Raw genomic sequence first — 22,467 nt, forward strand, 5'->3', positions numbered from 1 at the left:
TTACAAAGTCACATTATGGATGCATCAATTAATTTATCCTCCTAATTTGAATGTTTTGAAGACCAAATGTGCCGATACATAGAAAATGATACATAGGGTAGAGAATTTTGGTTAACATATTCCTTATTTTCTCTGCATTTTAATTTCTTTAAAAGTCTCAAAATAATAGTAGTAACTTATTAACTTAAAATTTTACCATTTATGGTTCAGAATCATTGACAGATCTTAGAAAATATACTAATATATTTTCTTATATCTTATAATCAACCAATCTCTGTTGATTATAAGAGTTTATAGAAGAAATATGGTAATAAAACATTATCCATTTAAGTAGAGTAACTGTAGATGTTCATAATTTTTAATATTATACAAGTTCCAAAAGTATAAGAACTAGTTTATAAAATACTGGTGTTTAAAATAATCAACTAGCTGAATACTCATGTTTACATTGACATATTCTTGAATATTAGTGCAAGTAATAATAATTGGAAAATTTAGAAATTCTACCTTGTTTATCTTTTCCAAAGATTAAAAATTAAATTCAAAGTCTTTCAGAAATTAAATACCACATTTGCATTTTTACTTATGTAAAATCATCTTTTAGTCATCTTTTAACTAAAATTCAAGGTATAGTTTATTTTATCAAAGGGTTTGCCTTGATAAATAATATAAGAGCACATAAGTTAACATTTAATTTCTATTTATTTACTTTTCCCTGCTGCATCCTTTGTTTAGAGCCCCACCTGTAAAACCCCTAATTGTAAGGCCATTGTTGCAAGAGACACTGTGACAAGATGGAGGCGGAACTCCATTTGATAAAGGTTGTACAGTAGCCAGATTTGATGGCTTTTACTTCCTTTTTTTCTCTTTCCTCCCCAGTTCCAAATCACAGCAAATTCTGAAAGAGCAGCTAATTTCAAAGGTAATCTGCTTTACCCAGCCCCACTCTTGCTCAGGGGGCTTCTGTTACACTTATTTGAAACAAATCCCTCAACTGAAAAGGATCACATGAAATACACATTGGCTTCTAGAACACAGTCTTCCCCCTGAATGTGCTCATTCTCAGGGGCACACGCTGAAGTAGAATTCTTGGAAGCTTCTTGGTCAAACAAAACCGACATCCTTAGGACAAACAGTGTCCAAGTTCTAAGGGAAGAATTGCTTGAGCTGAAACAGTAGGTACTCCCAGTAGGCCCACACCACAGAATGGGGCCACAAAAGTCCTTGTCCTGTGCCATTGGGAAAGCTGAACTAATTAAAATACCAGAGACAGACTCAGCAGAAGCCATCATTTCTCTCTTAGAATTAAGACAACTAAATACTTCCAGGTATTTCCCTAGAAAATGAAAGAGAGAGAGAGGGCGGGGGGGAGAAGTATTTGGGGGATAGGCTGGTTGAGGTGGCTGTGTGCAGGAGAGGGTAGCAGAGGTCCTAATCACAGAGAAGTTTTGAGTACAGGTTAGAAAATACTCTGGTGTTCTTTTGAGCCAGCAGACTAAAGTGTCCAACCCTTCCCTGAAGGCTGACACTTAGCAGCTCCTCCAGGATGTGTGGCTGCTGAGTTTGCTCATTAGCATTTCATAGTCTGCAGTAAGCAAGTGCAGCCACCAGGGGGCAAGATGCACCTTTAACCCTGGCCTTACTGAATACCAGAGGGTCCTGGTCTGGTCCTTGAAGGTGCATCTGGAACTTCACATCTCAGGTCAGTACCTTGTTTCCCTTGACTTGTGAAAGAGGTGGATCATTAAGATAAAATAAGGGGAAGACACCCTGGAAGAGACTAAAACTAAGAAGCTGAAGAACAATGTCAGTGTTCTGTGTACGTGTTGTCATTCACCCATAGAGTCTCCACGTACTTTAACAAGGACCAAATGACTTTAGAAAAAGGAAACTGGAAAGGAAATGAGGAAACGTGGGGATTCTCAACAGAATTCATTGTGCTGACTCTTTTTGTGTTCATTAATTTATACCTGGGTCAGGGCGTCCTGTGCCAGACCCGCCAAAGGAAATCCCACAATCCTCAACTTCGGGGAAGCACCTGTGTCAAAGTTACACTCAGGCCAATTAACAGCATGGTTCAAGGGCTTCCTTATATTTATTTTATTGAGTGTAGTTGGTATGCTATACCTGTGGGTTTTACATCTGTGGATTCAACCAGCAGCAGTTAAAAATTCTGGGAGAAAAGAAACGAAAGGAAAGGAGGAAGGGAGAGAGGGAGAGACAGAGATAGAAAGCATGTGCACATAAAATACGAAAAAAAATTATGTCTGAACTGAAAGTGCACAGATATTTTCTAGTCATTATTCCCTAAATAATACAATGTAACACTATACATAGCATTTACATTGTATTATTATAAGCAATCTAAAGATGATAAACAGTATACAGTCAGGTATAATGGCACATGCCTTAATCCCAGAGATTCAGGTGTCTGAAGCAGGAAGATGGCAAGTTCAAGGCCAGTCCCAGCAATTTAGGAGCTCTAAGCAACTTTGCAAGACCCTGTCTCAAAATAAAAGAATAAAAAGGACTGGGGTGAAGCAAGCCAGAGACCCCCACCCAGAAGACCCTTGCCATAATTAAGCTTCTCCTCTTGTCAGATCAGCAGGGTGTCTGCAAAGCTTACTGTGGTTGAAGTTTCCTCTTTCTTGAAAATGCCAGGTTTGCACACAAAAGGTGTGAGTTAGTCTGCAAGCTTGTTGTAAGCAAAGATATTATCTCTATTTTCTTGGTAAAAACTTGTGTTGGTCTAGAGGATGGAAGAGAGAGCACTTGTTATGTAAAACCTCCAAGGCCCTCCTCCCACTGGATATAAAGTTCAAAGAATTTCCAAAATCTTTGTTCAGAGAAAGAATTCTTAGGCGAGAGCCACCTCTGAACCCTGCAGTCAATAAACTGCTTCTTGAAAATTCCTCAGGTGTCCAGCCTCTCCTGGCCTACTTCAGGGGGTCTGTCTGGGGTTGTAGCTTAGTGGTAGAGTGCTTGTCTAGCACATGTTACTGAGTTCAATCCTCAGCACCACCTAAAAATAAATAAAATAAAGGTATTGTGTCCATCTATAACTAAAAATATTTCTTTAAAAAAGGGGGGCTGGGGATGTGGCTCAGTGGTAAAGTGCCCTGGGTTCAATCCCCAGTACCCCACCACCACCACAAAATAAAAGTATACAGCAAGATTCATAGGCTAGTGAAAATGCTGCTCCATTTTATAGAAGGGACTTGAGCATTTTGGGGGTCAGAGGTGGGTTCTGGAACAATTCCCCTGCAGATACCAAGGCATGACTATAATAGAATCCTCCAAACCTTGATTAGAAGTCTCAGTATTGAAGGGTTTTTTAAAATCTTCCTAACTGCCAATTTTGACCTAATGTGAATTGCACATTATTGGGACTGATCTTCATATTTATTTTGTAACTCAGCAGGAACGTTGAAGCTATTAAACCAGAACTTAGGTTTTTTTTTTTTTCCATCTAAAAATGTTTAGAAAAAAGGGCTTAGATTTGAAAACAAGAATAGTGTTTAAATTTGTATTAACAACTTAGTTTATTTCTCAAGGTTATTTACACATTCACCATTCTATTTTATTCTTAAAAGAATATAAAGTTTACCTTTTACCCAAAGGCTTTAATACTCAATTGAGTAGTTTCATTTTTTTATCACTTGGAAGTTTTAGTAGAAACTGTTTAAAAAACTCATCCTTTTGAAACTAATTTCTTTAATCTTTTTAAATGTCTTAACATAAATTATAGAATGCCATTTACAGGCCAAGTTTCTTTGTAAACTCAATGTTCTGCTATTTGGAAGGTTTTCTTTTATTGTTCTCTCACCCTGGAGGCCTTTTTATAAAGTGCTGGCACATTTGAAGCATTGGAGGTGTGGCTTGGTTTCTTAATTTTTCCCACAGGGAGACATTGAGTCCCTTTATCTTAGATTTATATAAGCTCTCAGTGGTATCTTGTAAGCAATATAAATAGAAATTTTACAGGGGTTGGTTGACATGATAGTTGTATTTTCTGCAAATCTACAGAGTAGGCCTAATTAATTCCAAGCTGTCTCTGATATCAAACTCATTTCTTTGTCGGCAGGATATACAGACCAGCCCTGCAGAGCAAGCAAGCTGAAATATCTACTGTTTCCAAAATCTCCTAGAATTCCCCACCCCCATCCTCTCCGTTCATACCAACTCAAACCAATGCATCTGGACCTTTGCACAGGGCTGGGAGTCTCTCACTCAACAACAGAAGAAATTATTACACGACTGCAAAATTGGAAGATCAAACAGGAGAATTTTTCCCTTAAGAAAAAGAAAGAAGAAATCTTGCAGACGTCCAGAAAAAGTCACTCAAGCTTCCAGGAAGCAACATACACATATTTATCCTCTAGGGGGCAGGAGTTCTCTGTTTCTGGTGGAAAACACTTCACTGGTCCGGAGTTTTGCCTCTTGGAATGCTAGGGAAACTTCACTTAGCTGGGTCTTAATTTGAACAGAAAGAAAACATTCCAGCTTCGAATTAGAGAAAAGTCTAACCCAGAAACTAGAAGTACTCATTCCAGAAGACAGAGGCACAAAGCTCTTTCAATCTGCTCTGACTGCTGGTGAGCTCACAGATGCAGCTCCACATGTGTGCTCTCAAGAATGCCTGGCAAAAGCCACAAGATACAACCATCCACGACAGCAGGAAGCAGCATGGCAGGTTTTTGCTTCGGATGCCCTGTTGATGATCTAGCCAGCTGTTCCTTGATGCCCTTTTCTGAGCTGGTTAGAAACATCCCAGAGATAAGCAAGACCCAAATAAATTGTCTGTCACTGCCTGGGTTCTCTTTCAAAAACAGTGCCAAACACAAGGAGCTGCCTTCAGAAAACTCGTTTGGGAGATGATTGCAGGGTGCAAGAGTGAGGAACTTGTACTGTGCCAGCCATTCCTGTCTGCTGGGGACTGGGGAGTTTGCTAAGATTTGAGACTTTCACTGCTAAAATTGGAGAAGTCTCAAATAAATGAGGGATGAGTTGGTTGTGCAGGAACTGGGTGCTGTACTCAAAGGAGGTAAGCTGGGCAAGGCTGGGCTCATGTGTTATTAGATCCCACAGCATAGAGGGCACCTCAGAATTGTATGCCCGCAGGATGGACGTGGGGAGATTTGTCCACTGGTTTCCATTCTCCATTAGTCAGTTTTGCTCCTTGGGGGCGTTCATTCTGCCCACACTCAGGGTTCCTGTGCCTGAGTGCCTGTGAACTCCCACAGGCATTTCCCACTGAGGCTTCAGAGAAGCCCTGGGTGGAAAGTGAGAGAAACACAATACAACTGAGGAATAGCATTGTGACACCTACACAAACCCGATTGCTGCAGCAATGGCATTTGGACTGATGGGGTGAAGTGGGCCCAAGAAGCGTCCTATGCATGAAGGTTAATTTCACCTTCTTTTGGTTGGCTTATCGTTGAGCTCAGTATGGGATCATCAACCTCTGCTCTTAGCTTCCAGTTAATTTAAATGAAATAAAGTTCTCAGATTTTTTATTTAAATAAGAAATCCAGCAATGTAGTTTCATTTCTCCTTGTGTATATGGAGGAAGGTGCCGTGCCAATGATCCCCTTCTCACTAAAAAAGGAAAATTTGATGAGACAAGCAATCAAATCACATGCTTGTTGGAGATTAAAAAGTCTTACTAGCCCTGCACAGTGATGAATGCCTATAACCCCAGAGACTTGGGAGGCTAAGGCAGAAGGATCTTAAGTTTGAGGCCTTGGCAAATTTGCAAGATCCTGTCTCAAAATTAAAAATAAAAAAGGCCTGGGGTTGTAGCTCAGTGGTACGGTGTCCCTGGGTTCAATCCCCATTACAAATAACAACAAAAAAGCCTTACTTTTGGTGTTACATAATACAACCTGGTTATGTCTTACAAACATCACTTGCAAAATTCCTTTTTGGAAATCATATTTGCAAGGATGATTAATGTGTATTTTCACTTCCATAATTCTTTCAAACCTTTTATTATGGATAATTTTAGAAATAAACATAAGTAGAAGAGCATAATGAAGAGCATCACTCTTTTTCCATCTCCTTCAGTTAAGAAGGCAAATGGCAGCAAGCAATAGAAAGCCTATTTATATGATCCTAAATAAATAACAGCACTGTTGGGATCAAATCACATAATGTCTAGACATATATAGTCCAGGGCTGATGGAGAATTGAATAAAAATCTTCAAAAATTAAGCACCTTTTATTGTTTAATACTTTCATCTTCAGAATGTGATTACAAAGTGGCTGCCAAGCCTCCAAATTTCATATCCTTGTTCCAGGAAGGAAGAATCCAGAAGGACAAAAGTACCAGATGATGTGCCAAGGGCCTCAGGTTTCCTTTGAAAACCTTTCCCTGTGGCTCTGCCCAGCAACTTTTACTGAGATCTCTCTGGCTAGGACAGAATCACCCGGTCTCTTCTGGCTGCAAGGGAGTGAGAAAATCAAGTAATTTTAGCTGGGGACAAATCCACCCTGGATTAGATCAGGATTCTGCAGTCAGGAAGAAGGAGCCACTGTGCTTTGCCCCTGCTTTTCTCTATGCTTCAAATGCCTTCCTCTTCCTTGACCACTCAGGTTATTCCTTTATTCAACAAATATTTATTTAACATTCACTGTGTGCCGGTCTCAAGGCCAGGTCCTGGGTCTTGAAAGAGAAATAGTGTTTTGTTCTTGAAGCTGTCCTGGTCTAACATAGACCTAGAAGTGACAATGTGTGATATCTAAACTTGATAAATTCAGAGTCACACAACACATTATTTAAAGATGTAGAAGTGACCCCATGAAAGACATAAAATCAGAATTCTTCAAAGGGGTTGGTTGCCCCTGGAGACCAGCCTGGAGGGGGGAGGTGTAGAGCTGTAGGTTTTCGATACCATTATATACTCCATGCTCTTCTGTGCTGCTTGGGATTTTTTTTTTAACCACATACCTACATAATTTTTAAAAAATATTTTTTAATTCTTAAAAATACTTCTGTAAGTCTCTTTGTGCAGAGAGAATTGCTGCCATTGGGGTTATGTTTTCATGAGGTTCTGTATTTAGGATTGCTGGTACAAATTAAAGAGTTTAAATGGAGTGATGCGTGTAAACCAGCATGCACCTCACAGGCCCTCAGTGCACATTAGCAAGAAACAAATAAATCACCCCATGTTTTGTCCAGATTCCAGCGCCTTCCCCAGAGCTGCCATAGGGAAGTGTGGCTCTCTTGATGACATTCCACTGGGTCTTTTGCAAATACAAACGGTATTGTAGTGAGCGGACTTGAGCCAAGGTCAACTCAGCTTTTGGCAGTGTATATTTGGGACAGATTCCTAGAAATGCATGTCATTTTGCTAGATGTTGCCATGCTTGCCTTCCACAAGGATGAAACCATTTTCTGCTTCTCCCACCCTGAGTGAACATGCTTTTTTCTCTTGGCCTCACCAAGAGAGATTATTCCTTATCTGATGGGTAGAAGTGTTCTTTCAATGGAGGTTTCTAGATTTTTGTTTGTTTGTTTGTTTTGTACCAAGGATTGAACCCAGAGGTGCTTAACCACTGAGCCACATCCCAGCCCCTTTTTTATATTTTATTTAGAGACAGGGTTTCAATGAGTTGCTCAGGGCCTCACTATGTTGCTAAGGCTGGCTTTGAACTCATGATCTTCCTGACTCACCCTCCTGGCCGCTGGGATTACAGGCATGCACCACCATGCCCAGCTCAGTGGAGTTTTAATTTCCATTCTCTTCTCTGATACTTAACATTTCTCTTAGCCACTGTCCACTCTGAATTTCCTTTGCTCACCCACCACTTTAGCCAGTCTAGCTGCTTACCATTTACTCCAGAAGGCTCCAGCCTGTGGCTGCCTTGCCCTTGTCAAGACAGGTGTGCCTTAATTGCCCATTCATGTCATTACAGAGTGTAGAAGCACCAAAATGACCTCAGAAATTCCCTGAGCTGCAAACCTTCTCCTTCTTGCCTCCATTAAGGGTTAGATTTTTATGAAAATCAGGGTTGCCTGCACCCTGCCAATAGAGTAGATCCATGTTTGCCTCTGAACTGGAGAGGCAAAAGCATGGAGACCCAAAGGCATCCAGGAATCAGTTGTAGCTTCAAATCACATGGAGAATTCCCTTGTCCCTTGGTGGAAGAGATGCCCCTCATCCCAGAAACTAGGACTTCTCCATCCACCAGAACCTAAAGCTGGAGAAATACAAAACAAAACTATAATTGGGTCACTGGACATGATAATAAGAGGAGTGGCTTCTCCATCCACCTTTGGGTTCCTGGACCTCTGTATTCCAACAGGTGGAGACAGAATTCCCCTGACAGACATTGGTTCAATACATATTCCTCATCCTCCAAGACAGTGGGATAGAATCTTGACCCCCACAAAGTCAAGGCTAGCACCCCATCCACAAGATAGCACTTTCCCTACACCTTTCAGGCCAGGCTAATTCTAGGTGACATTCTATAGTAGATTCTGTGGGAATAAGCCCATTGCCACACCTTTGTCACCATCAAGCCAAGCCAGGCCTTAGGCAACCTCATCCTCAGGCAAAGCTCTCTTCCTTTCTTTGTTAGAATTCCAACTACTTGGGGCTGAGGCTATAGCTCAGTGGAAAAGCACTTGCCTTGCATGCGTGAGGCACTGAGTTCAATCCTCAGCACCACATAAAAATAAAGATACTGTGTGTTCATCTACAACTAAAAATATATATATAAAAATATTTTAAAAAAAGAATTCCAACTACTTGGTAAATGCATTGGAATAGTATCCTCCACATGGCATAAGCTGCATCCTAAATCCAAATACCCCAACTGATATGCATATCTTGCTTAATTAGGCAATGAGAGGCAGAGTCCTGACCCAGGAAACCAGAAACGCTGTCAGCATCTACACGATGCTGGCACAACCACTGCAGCCAGAGAAGGCAAACCACAGTCAGAATGACTTTAAATTCCTATAGGGAGCAATCACTCTTCCCTTCAGGTTAGAAGGGTCCGATGTAGTCCACTTGTTTGCTCTTGTCCTGGGATGGAACTGCACTCTGGACTCTGTCGCTGGCACGTTAGATAATTGGCAGAGGCAGCTGCAAGACTGGCTTCAGTGAGTGGGAGCCATGCTGTCGGGCCAGCGCATAGCCTCCATCCCTTCCAATGTGACTCCTCCATTCATGGGTCAGTTGCTGGCCCTGGAGTGGCTAAATCAGAGGCTGGCTGCCATCTGCAAAGAAATTGTCCTGTCTGCAAGCCTGTGGAGCACTTCCTGAGATGGATGCTTCCTAGAGAACACAGATGTGAGGCACAAACATCTGCACATTCAGTGCCCATCCCTGTAGGTCCATCCACTTGCCTCTATCCCAGTGCTCCATTGAGGCAGTTCTCAGGCCCTTGGAGAGCCACGGCTTAAGAGTAAGAGTCTATCTCTACTTTAGGTCACTTCTCACCCCACAGAATACTTACAACTAAATGCACTGCTATTCATCCACTAGTAGTATCTCCTTTCTATGCCACCTGGGGCTCTGATGGCAGTAGTCTATTTTCCACTCACATCAACCTACAGGTGAGACTACCCATGCATAAGCCAGGCTGGGATGCTTTCTCCCTCCATCATCTTGTCATAGGGAAGACCCAGGAGGCCATAAGTGTGAGCTGCAGGTGCAACAGATTCCATGAGCAGAGCTCTGAGACACCTGTAACTCATTTGTGCCTCAGGCCTGGATGTACCATTGCCATCTTGTGACAGATTGCTACTGAGCCTGACTGACCTTATCATGACTTCATGGCTGTAAATACTTAGCTCATGATGGACAGCTCCAGTCTCATAATTACTCCGTGTCTGTCCCTCAGTCAATCTCTGCGGGGCCCAGCAGCACATCAGAAGCTGCTCTTTGAATGCATAGTTCTCTGATGCAGAAGGCATGGTCTAGCTAGAGGTCTATGCCATGCATCTCCCATGGAGGCTAGCCAGAGATTCCTCCCATCTCCATGGATCCTTGTAACACTGCCACACAACCTTGTTCTCAGGCAAAGCTCTCTTGCTTTCTTTGTTAGAATTCCGACTACTTAGTAAATGCATTGGAATAGGATCCTCCACATGGCATATTCTGCATCTCAAATCCAAATACCCCAACTGACATGCATACCTTGCTTAATTATATAGTGCAATAACTTGTTCTTTACCTTAGAAGGGAAATCCCAGCATATCTCAAAGTTGGATTCCTAAAACCTTCACTTATATAGTAGGTTCCTGAATCTTTATAAGGTTTATCTCTCATCCTCTGACACATGTATCTTATTAGAATATTCAGAGTAATGCCATATTCCTGTTTACTAGGTCCAGTTGGTTTGATGACTTAACACAGTGGACCAGAGCGATTTACAGAAAGTCAAGATGACCAAGGTCTTGGAAGACTATATTGTGACAGAACTTTCCAAAGGTCCCAAAGTACTCTATGCTCTCTTTCCACCATTACTTCATTGCGCATGCACCTGCTTCTCTGGAGGATTCTTCCCAGCCCCTTCTACTTATATTTAAAAACCATTTCAATCTCATATGTCACTATTTCTGGGCAGCCTTCCCTAACTACCCCCACTAGGCAAGTTTAGCTTCTCCTCATTCCACCTCTTTCCATGCTCAGACAGACCATCAGAGCACACAGCATTAAGATGATTGCTCTACCTCTGCCAGTCTTTCACCCCTCCCCACCAGACCAAGTAGTACTGAAGGACACGGGCTGTGCCCTCTGTATCTGCAGCTATCAGTGTTTGAGTATGGTCCAGAAATTACAGCATCTCTCCAGGGACAAATAAATCTACCCTGGGTCCTGCCTGAGATGCTGAGATTTCAGAATGGCCAGAGTTAATGACAAGCCTGATTTTTCTCTCTCTCTTCCTTGTATAGAGTGTAATCATGCCAGCAATCCTGACTGATGGACTAATACACTTTTTGTCTCATTCTCAGACAGCTTTTCCTTCATCCCTTTAACTAGAGGCCAGAGAACCTCAATAGTTGGTTTCCCAGACTCTCTTGTGTTTGGGTACAGCCACATGACAAAGCATGGCCAGTAAAGTGAAGCAGAGGTTTTCTAGAAATTTCTGGGAAATCTTTTGCTTTCCTGAGCAAAAAGATCCATCCACTTGCCTCTACCCCAGTGCTCCATCCAGGCAGCTCTCAGGCCCTTGGACAGCCACGGCTCAGGAGTAAGAGTCTCTCTCTACTTTAGGTCCCCTCTCACCCCACAGAATACAACTCAATGCACTGGGGAAGGGCCAGTGCAAAGGGGAGGGGCCGCACATGAGGAACGTCCCCTCATTGTGTTGGCCTTCCCCTTCCTCCCATCTTCCTGCATGAAATACAGACACAAAGCCTGAAGCCTCCTTAGCCATCTTGTACTATGAGGCAACCAGCCAGCCCACTGAGGGTGGCAGAGCAAAAAGCCACAGCAAGTCACAGTCTCGGATGGCATCTCAGAAGCCCAGCCCAGCCCTGGGCTGCCTGCCTCCAGACCTCTGCTTACTTAAACAATCACCTGCTTGTCATCCTGGAGCAGAAAGCATTCCTGAGAACCCACAGGACAGCGAGAATGACGGCCAGAAGAATGTTCTAAGTGGAAGTCATTGCTGGAAGCAGTGTTAAGATAAACCTATTCGTTTATGGCTATGTAGGGCTTGTTGGTCAGTTTCCATTCAGCTCTGGGTTCTGTGGGGAGACTTGGAAGCAGAGATGCAGCCTCTCTTCAGGTGTTCACAGTCAGGCCGGAGGTGGTCTGAGGGAGTGACAGCAGCATGTGGTTAAGTGCAGGACTGAACACAGCGTGGAAGGGCTCCTCAAAGGGGAAGGACCTCACATGAGGAACATTCCCTGCAGGATGAGGGGCTTGAACAGGCTTCAGAAGATGAATAGGATGTGTTGGCTTATCATTAGCACTGAGAGGCAAGAGGGCTAAGGAGGTAAACTGCTTGGCAAGCCCCCAAGGATCCGGTGAGGCTCACTAAGCATTACTGCTCTTTTGATCCTCCATAGAAGGTGGTTTAGAAAAAAAATATGTTCTCCCTCTCAGATTCATTTGTTTAGCAAATATTTATTGGACCTGTATTATGGATGAGGAACTGTAGGGGCTATGGATACACCTGTGGGCAGAACACACTCAGAACCTGAACCCCAAGAGCTTCCCTTCTAATGAAGGAGACAGATGATAGATGATAAATTAAAAACAAAACAAAAAACCCTGAAAGCTGGAGGGGACAGGATTAGCAAACTCAGGCTTGAGCAGCTTCCTTCCCTGCTTCCAGATCCATCATACATCTAGGTTTCTGTTGCCCTGGTGATGCATTAGGAAACCCTGTTTCCTTGTTACCTAGGAAATGGTGGGCTGGACAGGATGCCAGCTATGGGGGCCAGGTCAGCCACTGCATCAGAGGTGGCTCCCTGTCTCCTCAGCCTGCAAGCCGCTGCCACCAAGACTGACCATTCCCTTCTGAGGCCCCCTTTCCCCTCCTCTCCATATGCGCATGTGTGCATGGTTCCACTCTGTATTGCTGTCATTCTTCCTAATGTGTGGTACCATCTTGGCTTCCTCATAGAAGCATTCAGGCCACAGCATTCTGCTCTGTTTCCAAGGCAGGTGTTGCTCCCACATCTGAAGGGGTCTTTGCTGCTCCAACGCTCCTCTTCCTCCAGGATTGAGCTGATCATCCCAAACTGGGACTCTCTAAAGGGTAGAAGAGGCATTATTAATCACATCAGACAACAGGCAAACCAAGACAGTGGTCTTCCATCCAGGCCTGGTGCTCACCTCCAGATCGTCCCTGTGTCTGTTAGATCAGTTCCCAGAGAGTGTTCCTTGGAACATCTGGGAGATCTTCAGAGGGAAGGGACTTCAGAAAAACAAAAACAAAACAAAAATCCACATTGAAATGATTTGAAGATACACTGAATTAACTCCGGATAAGTAGATTTCCTTTCTGCAAGACCTCCCAAGATGAATACGTATTGGTAAGAGGATAGCAAGTTGTGTCTCCCAAGCCCGTTTGACTATGGTTCCTTCTGCAGAAAGAATCCCAGGGAATTAGCACACTTAGAGAAATGCTATCTTAGATTAATGGAATTGTTCCCAGAGCTTATATTTATCTCTGTCCTAGTGTTTCATATTGATCTGAATACTAGGATGGAGATGAGTTCATACCTAGTTCTGCCTTTTCCAGCTGAGTACCATTTTTCATCAGGATGCTTTTGGCCACAAGTAAGTAATGGATATCAGTAGGTATTATGGTTTATTGCTCTTATAACAAGAATTCCTGAGTTAAGTGTTTCCAGCACGAAATTGTCTTCAATAACCCCAGTGTTTTCTGTTTCTTTACCTACCATCTTCAGCATATTGTTTATCTTCTTTCATGGTCACAAAATGGCTCTGGCAGCTCCAAATATAACACACAGAAACAAAGGCATCCAGTAGAAAGGCATTTCCTCCAATATATGTCTTCACCATTTATTCTTAGCAAAAGAAAAGTTTTATAGATGTCCACTACACACAAACCTGTAGAACTCTTCTCAGGTCCTAAAGGCTAGTAGGGTAACCAATCTTACCAGTTGCCCAGGACTGAAGGATTTCCTGGAATGCAGAATTAATAGTCCTAAAACCAGGACATTCCTGGGTAGGGAATGAACCATGTTCCTGCCTTCGTCATTCCATTAGGGAATGGTACTATCACGATTGGGTTGAACTAATCAGAAGAGGAGGAGACTACCTTTCCTGAATATGGAACTTTGAACACTCAAACAATACCTATTTTCTCATGGTAAGGAAGAGGAGGAAAGGCTGTTGAGGATGCAATCAACAGGACTGCAAAATAAGATATAATATTTTCACAATAGGCCTGCAAAATAAGATATATCAGGGCTGTAAAATAAGTTATAATCATTCTCTTCTCATGATGTTGTTAAAATCAGATCAAATGACATATTTTTACACAAAGAATCAATAATGGTATCTTTTTTACTGAGCACTGACTATGTGTAATGTTGTGTGCTAATAGCATGACAAGTGTTAAAGACATTATATGTGTCATATCACACATCTGTATAACATCTTAGGGAACAGGGATGTAAACCCCATTTTACAGATGTTCCATAAAGACATTAAAAAGGTTAAATGATTTACTGAAGGTCATACAACTAGTAAATAGTAGAGGCAGGCCTCAAAACCAAGTCTGTCTGACAGCATGATGCCCCTATTTCATATATATACAATTGCACAAATATACAATTGCATTCTAATTCTTTTAAATATGGCACCCTGGGGGCTGAGGATATAGCTCAGTTGGTAGAGTGCTTGCCTCACATGCACAGGGCCCTGGGTTCAATTCCCAGCACCACCAAAAAAAATTATATATATATATATATATATATATATATATTATCCTGAGTATGATGTCCATGGTAATTCCCAATCATTCTGAATTCATTTTACTCCTCAACAATGCACATTGCTGAAAGGGAGGAATGCTTGTTCACTTTTATAAAGATTATTATATAAAATACAAAATCCGAAGATACCGTTATCCATTATTTTTAAAAAAATGTACATTATCCATTATTAAAAAAAATCCCAAGATACAATCACATAAGCATGTGGACCTTCATCCTGCACCAAAGCACATATTCCAAATCATAGTTGTCTTTAGGCACATGACCAAAAGGATCATGAGGTATATCCTTATCAATGACCAGTTTCTCAGTCTTGCATAGATTCAGAGCCCACTTTTCACTCCAGATTCTTCCATAGCTGAACACTCTGTGTTAATAGTAGTTTCAGAAATATCTCAACCTTGGTTAATCTTTGCTTCAGTTCTCCTGCACTGACTCATACTCACCCAGGATTCAGGCAAACTTTTTCTGTAGGAGGGCTACTGTCCTGTTCATTCAGATGACCTTCTCTTTCAGTTCTGTAGGCTCACTTCTGATATTTGCAATATTTATATCCAGTAAAGCATCTTTCATCAAGATTTGCTTCCCTTTCTCTTCCAGAAGGATTGGTATCTAGGTACTCAGACAGCTTCCATAAGGTCATCTTTGATAGAACAAATCTGAGTAGCAAATACTTTTTTCTTTTTCCTTGTTTTAAACAGTTTTTGTTTTTGTTTTTGTTTGGTACCAGGGATTGAACCCAGGGACACTTAACCACCAAGCCACATCCCTAGCCCTTTTTATATTTTATTTTGAGACAGAGTCTTGCTAAGTTGCTAGGGCCTCAGTAAGTTGCTGAGGCTGACTTTGAACTTTCCATCCTCCTGCTTCTCCCTTCCAAGCACTGGGATTACAGGCATGCATCACTATACCTAAATAGTAAATACTTTTTAATATTTGTCACTCTGGTGCCAATTTTTCTGCCTTTAATGTTAAGTATGCTGAACTCCCCAGAGGACCTGCCATTATTCAACCCCATAAACTGAGTGATTCCATAATCTCCTTCCCTAATGATGTACCTCCCTCATCCAATATCCCCTACCTTGCAACTGTGATAATCTTCAGGACCATAGATTTGTGGTCTTACTCTACCAACAGAGCAGCTTCACAGTCAGCAAAAATGAGTACCTTTGTTAATGTGTTTCAGTGAACACTGAAGGCCATTTCTGCTCTCAGTTTATCAGGTAGCTATCTCAAGACTTCTTTCTTGTCAATTGCTTTTGGGTTGTTGTTCCACAGGCAGTTGAGCCATTTAATAAGGACTACATTCATATTGGAAATCATAGAACCAACAATAGTAGCAAAAATTAATTCTCCAAAATAAATTAATCACCATGAAGACACTCAGAATCCCTCACAGGAGGTGATATTTTGCCAAAGAAAGTCAAAGTCATTGTAAACTAGTAAAAGCATGTTTTCTAGCTCCGTGGCCAAATTCAGGATTATTAACATCTGGATAGACTCTTCCAAAGCCATTCTAAAAGCTTTGGAAATGGAGTCGTACACACACAAATTCAAGGAGATAAGGACAAAAAGCATAACAAGCTCAGAGATCCTGAAGAGGTTTGGATAGTTAGTCATCGTTTCTGTTCTCTGGGAGAACTCAAACATTCAAGAAAGCCTTAACATTCTGTCTGATGTAATTTTAGGATAGTTACATCCCATTTTAAAATACAGAAGATCAGTTAGTACCCCTGAAAAAACATCAGGTTTAAATTGCTAGCCTAATTTTTTTCTTTCTGAGTTTAAACTCTTCCTCCACCAGCAGTCCTTGTTCTAGGCAACAGGGACTGTTTGTACAAACGTTGCAGTTCATACAAACATACCAGGAAGACAGCCTACATCTGAAAAGAAATCAAATATGAGCCAGATTCTAGGTCATTAGACTGAAGTTAATCAAAACGAGCTCCTGCAATAAGCATAACCCAGTTGTACCTTAACCGGTAAGCTGGTGCCTGCTCTGTTAGTTTGGCTCCTTGTTTTGTTTACCTCTGCAACCTTTTCAAAGTCTGGCCAGGAGCAGCACATAGTATGCTTTCAAAAAATGTGTCAGACTATCTGTGCACAGTGGCATAGACCTATAGTCTCAGCAGCTTGGGAAGCTGAGGCAGGAAGATCACAAGTTTGAGGCCAGCCTGGGCAACTTAGCGAGAATCTGTTTCAAAAAAAAAAAAAAAAAGGGCCAGGATGTAACTCAGTGGTAGAGTGTTACTGGATCCAATCCTCAGCAGTCCAAATAAATAAATTTGTCCTGAACTAATTAGTGTATTAATCAATTAGCTAGTACAGGTTACTGTGAACTCCCATAGGGCAGGATGGCTTTCTTAATTTTTCTGTACCACCCTGACCCCGACAGCTAGCACAGGGCTGGGCCTGGGGAGATGTGTAATGACCACGCTCTGAGTGACAGATGACTACACAGCTGACAGATGAGAGTGCTTGTTGGAAATCCTGGTAAGGGGATGAGACAAGTAGAAGAAGAAAGGGGTGAGGAAAGAGCCAAGGGAGAAGATGGCCCAGGGTAACTCCAGCCTTGGACTGTCTGGAGTAAAAAGTACAGGTTGCACCGAGGGTCATCCGCTGTGAGACGGGGGCTGGGCTTCTGTGCGCTTATCCCAGATGGTCTTCAGTGATTGAACTGTTTTGCCATCTGCATCCACGATGCCACAGCTGGAAAATGATGGTCCTCGTTTCTCCTCCTCCCTCCAATCCATCTGTGCTCTGTGACCTGAGGGACTCCTCCCCTGCCTTACTCACTGTCTTGTTTCCTAGAGCTGCTGTAACCACAGACTGGGTGGCTTTAAACAACAGCTATTTATTGCCTCACAGCTCCAGAGGCTGAAATCTGAAATCACAGTGTTGGCAGGGTCATGCTCTCCCTGGAGGCTTTAAAGGAGGATCTTCGCGCTTCTTCCATCTTTGGGTGGTTGGCAGCAGTCCATGACTTTCCTTGCCTTGCATCTCAGTCTGCTTTGTGCTGCCCTGGGACTGAGACTGGGTAATTTATAGAGAACAGAAATTTCTTTGACTCACAGTTCTGAAGGTTGGGAAGTCCAAGATCAAGGGACTAGCATCTGGCAAGGGCCTTCATGCTGCATCATTCCGTGGCTGTAGGCAGAAGAACGAGAGTTTAAGAGCAAGAGGGGGCCCGACTGGCTTTTACAACATTCTTGCAAGAATGAACCCCATTCCACAATAATGGCATTAACTCCCCTCGTGACCTAAAGGACCCCCTCTCAACACAGTTGCACTGGGCATTCAAATATTAACACATGAATCTTGGGAGACACATTCAGATCATATAAGCAGCACACGACTAAACCAGTCAGGGTCACTCCAGCTGAACTGGGCTGGCACAAAATACCTTTTTCTTTGGGTTCTGTGATGGCTCCTCTGACCCAGCTCCCCCAAAGGAAACAAGGAAGGCAAGAAAAAGAGAAAGAGCACGCCTTGATCCCGGGGTTTATTGGGGGAGGCTCTTCCATGGAATATTCTATTCCCAAAAGGGAGAAGGGGTAGGATTACAAAGGAATAGGTAAGAGTGACTCAACCCCAGAAGGTGACGCCTACACCTGGAGCCACACCTTGTTATCCAAGCTGGGGTAACGCCCAAGGTACTGAAGGCAATAATTGGTCAGAACCTGGCGCATCAGGACTTAAAGGCATCTGCATCCAGGGCAGCTCCCGACAGGCAGCATCACTGCAATCTCTGCCTTCTTCCTGTGCATCTGTGTCCCTCTCCTTTTATAAGTCATCAATCACTGGATTTAGTGTGATCACATCTGCAAAGACCCTGTTTCCAAAAAGAAAGTCACCTACATAGGAACTGGAGGTTAGGGTTTGAATATATCTACTGGGGGAGGAGCAGACACCATTCAACCTACGACCAATGCTACCAACCTCTGGAATGCCCCCAGACTCTTCTGCTTGGAACTCAAGACTTTTCTGCCCTTTCTGAAACAAATGGCCAAAGCCTTCTTCCTGGGATGTCCCTTCTGACATCTTTACCCAAAGATGAAGCTCCGCTCCTTCTTTCCCAGAAATGCACTTTGCAAAGCCCTATGTTTCCGACAGCTGCAGCTATGACAGTGGGCAGTCCCTCGTGCCTGTGCTCACCTCGTCCTCATGACAGTCTGCAGAGGGTTATCCTTAGTCCTACTTCATAGACAAGAAAATGGAGCAAGGAAGTGGCAGGGCAGGGATTTGAATCAGGCCTGCCTGACACTGGAGTCCACACCCTTCACCACTGTGTTCTGCTGCCCCTGGCTTCCGTGTCTGCCATGCAGCAGGAGGGGCTGTGTGGAGCACATCTAGCAACTTAGAAGGTGTCATGGGAAAAGCTATGAAAAGATAAGAAAGAACACAAAATTGGCATCCTGTATTTTGGTCACTAGGAGGACTCAGATAAGGAATCACAGATCACGTGAAGAGATGAAAACAGGTGTTTAGGGGCAGGTGTTTTGTTAAGGAAGAATTTCCATCCATGATCTTTTAAAATGGATTTGATGGCGATGTCATATAAACTGTGATTCTTTTCCTCTGTCCTATGTCTATAAGCCTCATTCATGGTGAAAATCATTTTGCATCCTCTAGCCTGTGGTGTCCTGGAAGCTAGTTTGGTTTGATAGATGTTCAGGACTGGTCACGCAAGCATGATTCCACTGTGAACATGATTTCCTCTGATGGGAGGCCTGACTGTTCAATATGCAGGCTGGTTTTACTGAGCACCCTATTATCTTCAGCTGAATGGAGTGACTCTTGCAGGCTGTGATCGCCACTGAGATACTCCTGAAGATACACAGGCCAGCCCTAGGCTTCTCTGTAGATGTAATCTCTCTGATTGGATTTTTAATAATAGTGACTAACATTTCATTTAAGCATTCAGTGATTTTCTTGCTGAGTGCATACCATCAGGTGTTACATCTGGGTGCCACAGAGACAGAAATAAACAAACAGTCCCCTGTCAAAGAGCTCAGGGTACAGGTAATGGCAACCAATTCAATTTGGGAGAAAGTGCCCTGGCTAGGATCCGTAGTTGTACATGCCACACAGGTTCAAGCAAGAGATGAGGCCCAGGCTCAGTGTTGCCCAAAGACAATAGTAAGGGACAATGTGTCTGTCCAGAATGCCCAACCACACCTCAAGAATTTTCTAGTGGATACTATCTCATCACCTTACCACCTATAACTTTAGCACCTAGGTGAGGTGCTAGATCTTAGAATTTCCTCATGGGTATTCATGGAATATCCAGACACCTTCATCACAGCTGCTTTCTAGATGATTCTACCTTGCCTGCATGCAGTCATCAATGCCCATGATGCCCTTCCACCTCCATATCTTATTGGGGGCAACTTCTTGAGGGAAACTAGGCTGCACAAGAAACCCAAGCTATAATGGAGACCAGGAAATGTCATTTTAGTTTTCCAAACCTGTGTGGGGCCCAAGGTTGGTGACTTGAGAGACCCAAAGCTGCCATCCCTGGAACAGGGGAGAGAAACATGGGTCAGAAAATAGGAGCTGGTACCCAACCTTGCTCTACCTCTAGATCTTTGTGTGATCTTAGAAGTTCTTGACCCTTTGTGGATATTGGTTTCCTCAGATGACCCTGAGGATGTTTTTTAAGATCCATTATGTGAGGATTCCTGCCAACTGAGCTTCTGGACCTCAGTTTCTCTCCCCAACAAAGAGACAATATTACCTACTCTTTCTTGGGAGGGCCTCCCAGTTAAGAGATGGTTTTTTTCTTCCAGCCAACACCAAAGAGATGAGGAAGCCCCTGGCAGTCTTGGTGGCTCCACTTGGCTGCAGCTGGCACAGGTGTCTGCCAGCCTGAGGACCACCTGCCCCACCTGGCCTCAGGTGCTATTTGGGGTGGGAACTGGGCACAGACTTTGAGGGAGGAGATGGACTCACAGCTTTGAAGTTTGAGTCCAGGCACCACCAGTTCCTTGCTGGGTGGTGTTAGGTAGATTAAATGACCTCTCTGAGTATCTGTTTCCAAATTCATATAAAGGGATTGCTGATAATAAATAAGTTAAACACAGGAAAATCCACAGTTTAGGCTTGGATGCAGGTTGTCTCAGCTCAGGTCATTCCCTCCTTTCTGCCCCAAGCTTGGGGCTTCACTGTCATGATACTGGCTCTGGACACCTTGGATGATGCCTATGTGGGCTGCAGGAAGCCTGGGAGATGGCCCAAGAGGAGGGGAGCACTCACAGGGGGAAACTTGCCCTGCCTCTCCCCACCCCTATTCCCCCAATACAGCATTCTCTCCACCCCACCCCGGTCAGCCTCCAAGCCCATTGCTGACCCACATCAACCCACCCAACACCTGAACTGGGAGCTGAACCAAGCTCATGGACAGGCAAAGGGTCTCAGGAGCCTTTAGGAGGCGTTTCCCTCCAAGCTCCAGATTTCTACCTGACCCAGGATCTCAGCTCTGCAGGGGAAGGGGGACTGCTGTCGGCCCCCAGGAAGACGGTATTCCCAGGTGTGGACTGTGTTCACTTTGCACTTGGGAGGATGGGGGCCTCTGCCCAACAGCTGTCCAGGCAGGGGCGGCCCTCACGCCTGGGATGCCGCATTCTTCTCCCTGCAGACCTGCCTTAAAGCCTCCATCGGGGCCCTGTCCATCTTCCCAAGAGAGACTAACCCCTCCAACCTGTGTGGTTTTGTGGTTACCAACTTCTCCCGCCAGGGGGCAGGCATGGAGCCCAGTGACCCTTCAGTGCACCCAGCAGACCTTAAGCCACTTCAATTGGGTCATCCTCTTGTGAGCTCTCCCCAAGGTCTGGGCAAGTGGGTCAACCTCCCTCATTTGATCTTCATGAATTTACTCCCCTACTCATCCACACACCACTCACCAGACCCCTCTGCTCATGAGCCTTTTTATCCCCTTGCCCAGTCATGCTGGCACACATTCCTTCAATGGCCCACTTACCCGTTCACTCCTGCACTTACTGCTTGGGTCATTTGCTCATTTCTCCTTCAACGGGTTTTCCTCTGCCTGGCCATCCACTTCTCCCTCCATACACCCCGAAAGCATTGACAGAGGCTTTCGGCAGGCCAGGAATCAGGCACTGTCTTCAACTCTCTGCTTCCAGAGACAGATAAATTCTCTAACAAGAACAAACGGGGAACTCGCAGAAGACTGGGGGACGCTGTGCACCTCCTGTGCCTGCCTTGTTTGTTTCTCTGGACCTCAGATGCAGAGAGTGGAGCTATTCCTACGTTTCAGTTCACTGTCTTGACCCATCACTGGCCTATCCAAGGACCTGATCTTATTTTAATTATTCCTTTTTTTCCTCATCCTTCCTTCTCTTCCTCAAAAGTAATCATGCACTTAATGTCTAATATTTCTTTTCTCTTTTTTTTCAAGCGGGACTAGGGATCAAAACCAGAGCCACATGCATGCAAGTTAAGTGCTCTAACACTGAGTTATACCTCCAGACCCTTTTTCCTTTTTAATTTTGAGACAGAGTTTCACTAAGTTTTCACTAAGTTGTTGAGGCTGGCCTCCAACTTGCAATCCTCCTGCCTCCGCCTCCCGAGTAGCCAGACTGTAGGTGGATATCACCATGTCCTCATGTGAATTCTTGTAAAGTGAAAGTCATAATTCTGAAAACCTACATTTTAATTATGTAAATTGTACTGTATGATAAATCTCATTCCCTTTCTCCCTTTTTTTTTCCCTATAATAGTTTTTTAGGATTCATGTTGCTATATGTACATCTATACATTCATTATTCCTCCCACAGGACTCCATGATGCGCATACACCCCATTTTGCCCAACAACATACTGGGTCCTCAGTCAGTGTCCTCATTTTTGTAGCCTGTGGTTTCTCTGGGATACAAATATTCATATCCAGGAGTGGCACTGTGGGTCACAGGGAATACATATACTTAATTTGAGTGCTGCTATCGAGAGAGCTGCATCCGTCCTCATTCCCAATGACAGTGTCAAAGCTCCAGTTTCCCACCTCTGTCCACAGTTGAC

General features: G+C 43.5%; 1 long non-coding RNA gene and 1 pseudogene across 1 annotated transcript; one reads left to right on the forward strand and one right to left on the reverse strand.

Annotated features, from left to right (window-relative positions):
• Window positions 1-1,526: 1,526 nt before the first annotated feature.
• LOC124091004 (uncharacterized) lies at window positions 1,527-6,213 on the forward strand. The gene is made up of 2 exons (XR_006851283.1): window positions 1,527-1,702; window positions 4,085-6,213. It is a non-coding gene; the product is annotated as an uncharacterized LOC124091004 (long non-coding RNA).
• A 9,107-nt stretch (window positions 6,214-15,320) lies between these two features.
• LOC124091170 (cGMP-gated cation channel alpha-1-like) lies at window positions 15,321-19,786 on the reverse strand (annotated as a pseudogene).
• Window positions 19,787-22,467: the final 2,681 nt, after the last annotated feature.

The sequence above is a fragment of the Marmota monax genome, unplaced genomic scaffold (assembly GCF_021218885.2).
Source record: "Marmota monax isolate L192 unplaced genomic scaffold, Marmota_monax_Labrador192_F-V1.1 WCK01_AAM20220418_F8-fsc00068, whole genome shotgun sequence".
Lineage (NCBI taxonomy): Eukaryota > Metazoa > Chordata > Mammalia > Rodentia > Sciuridae > Marmota > Marmota monax.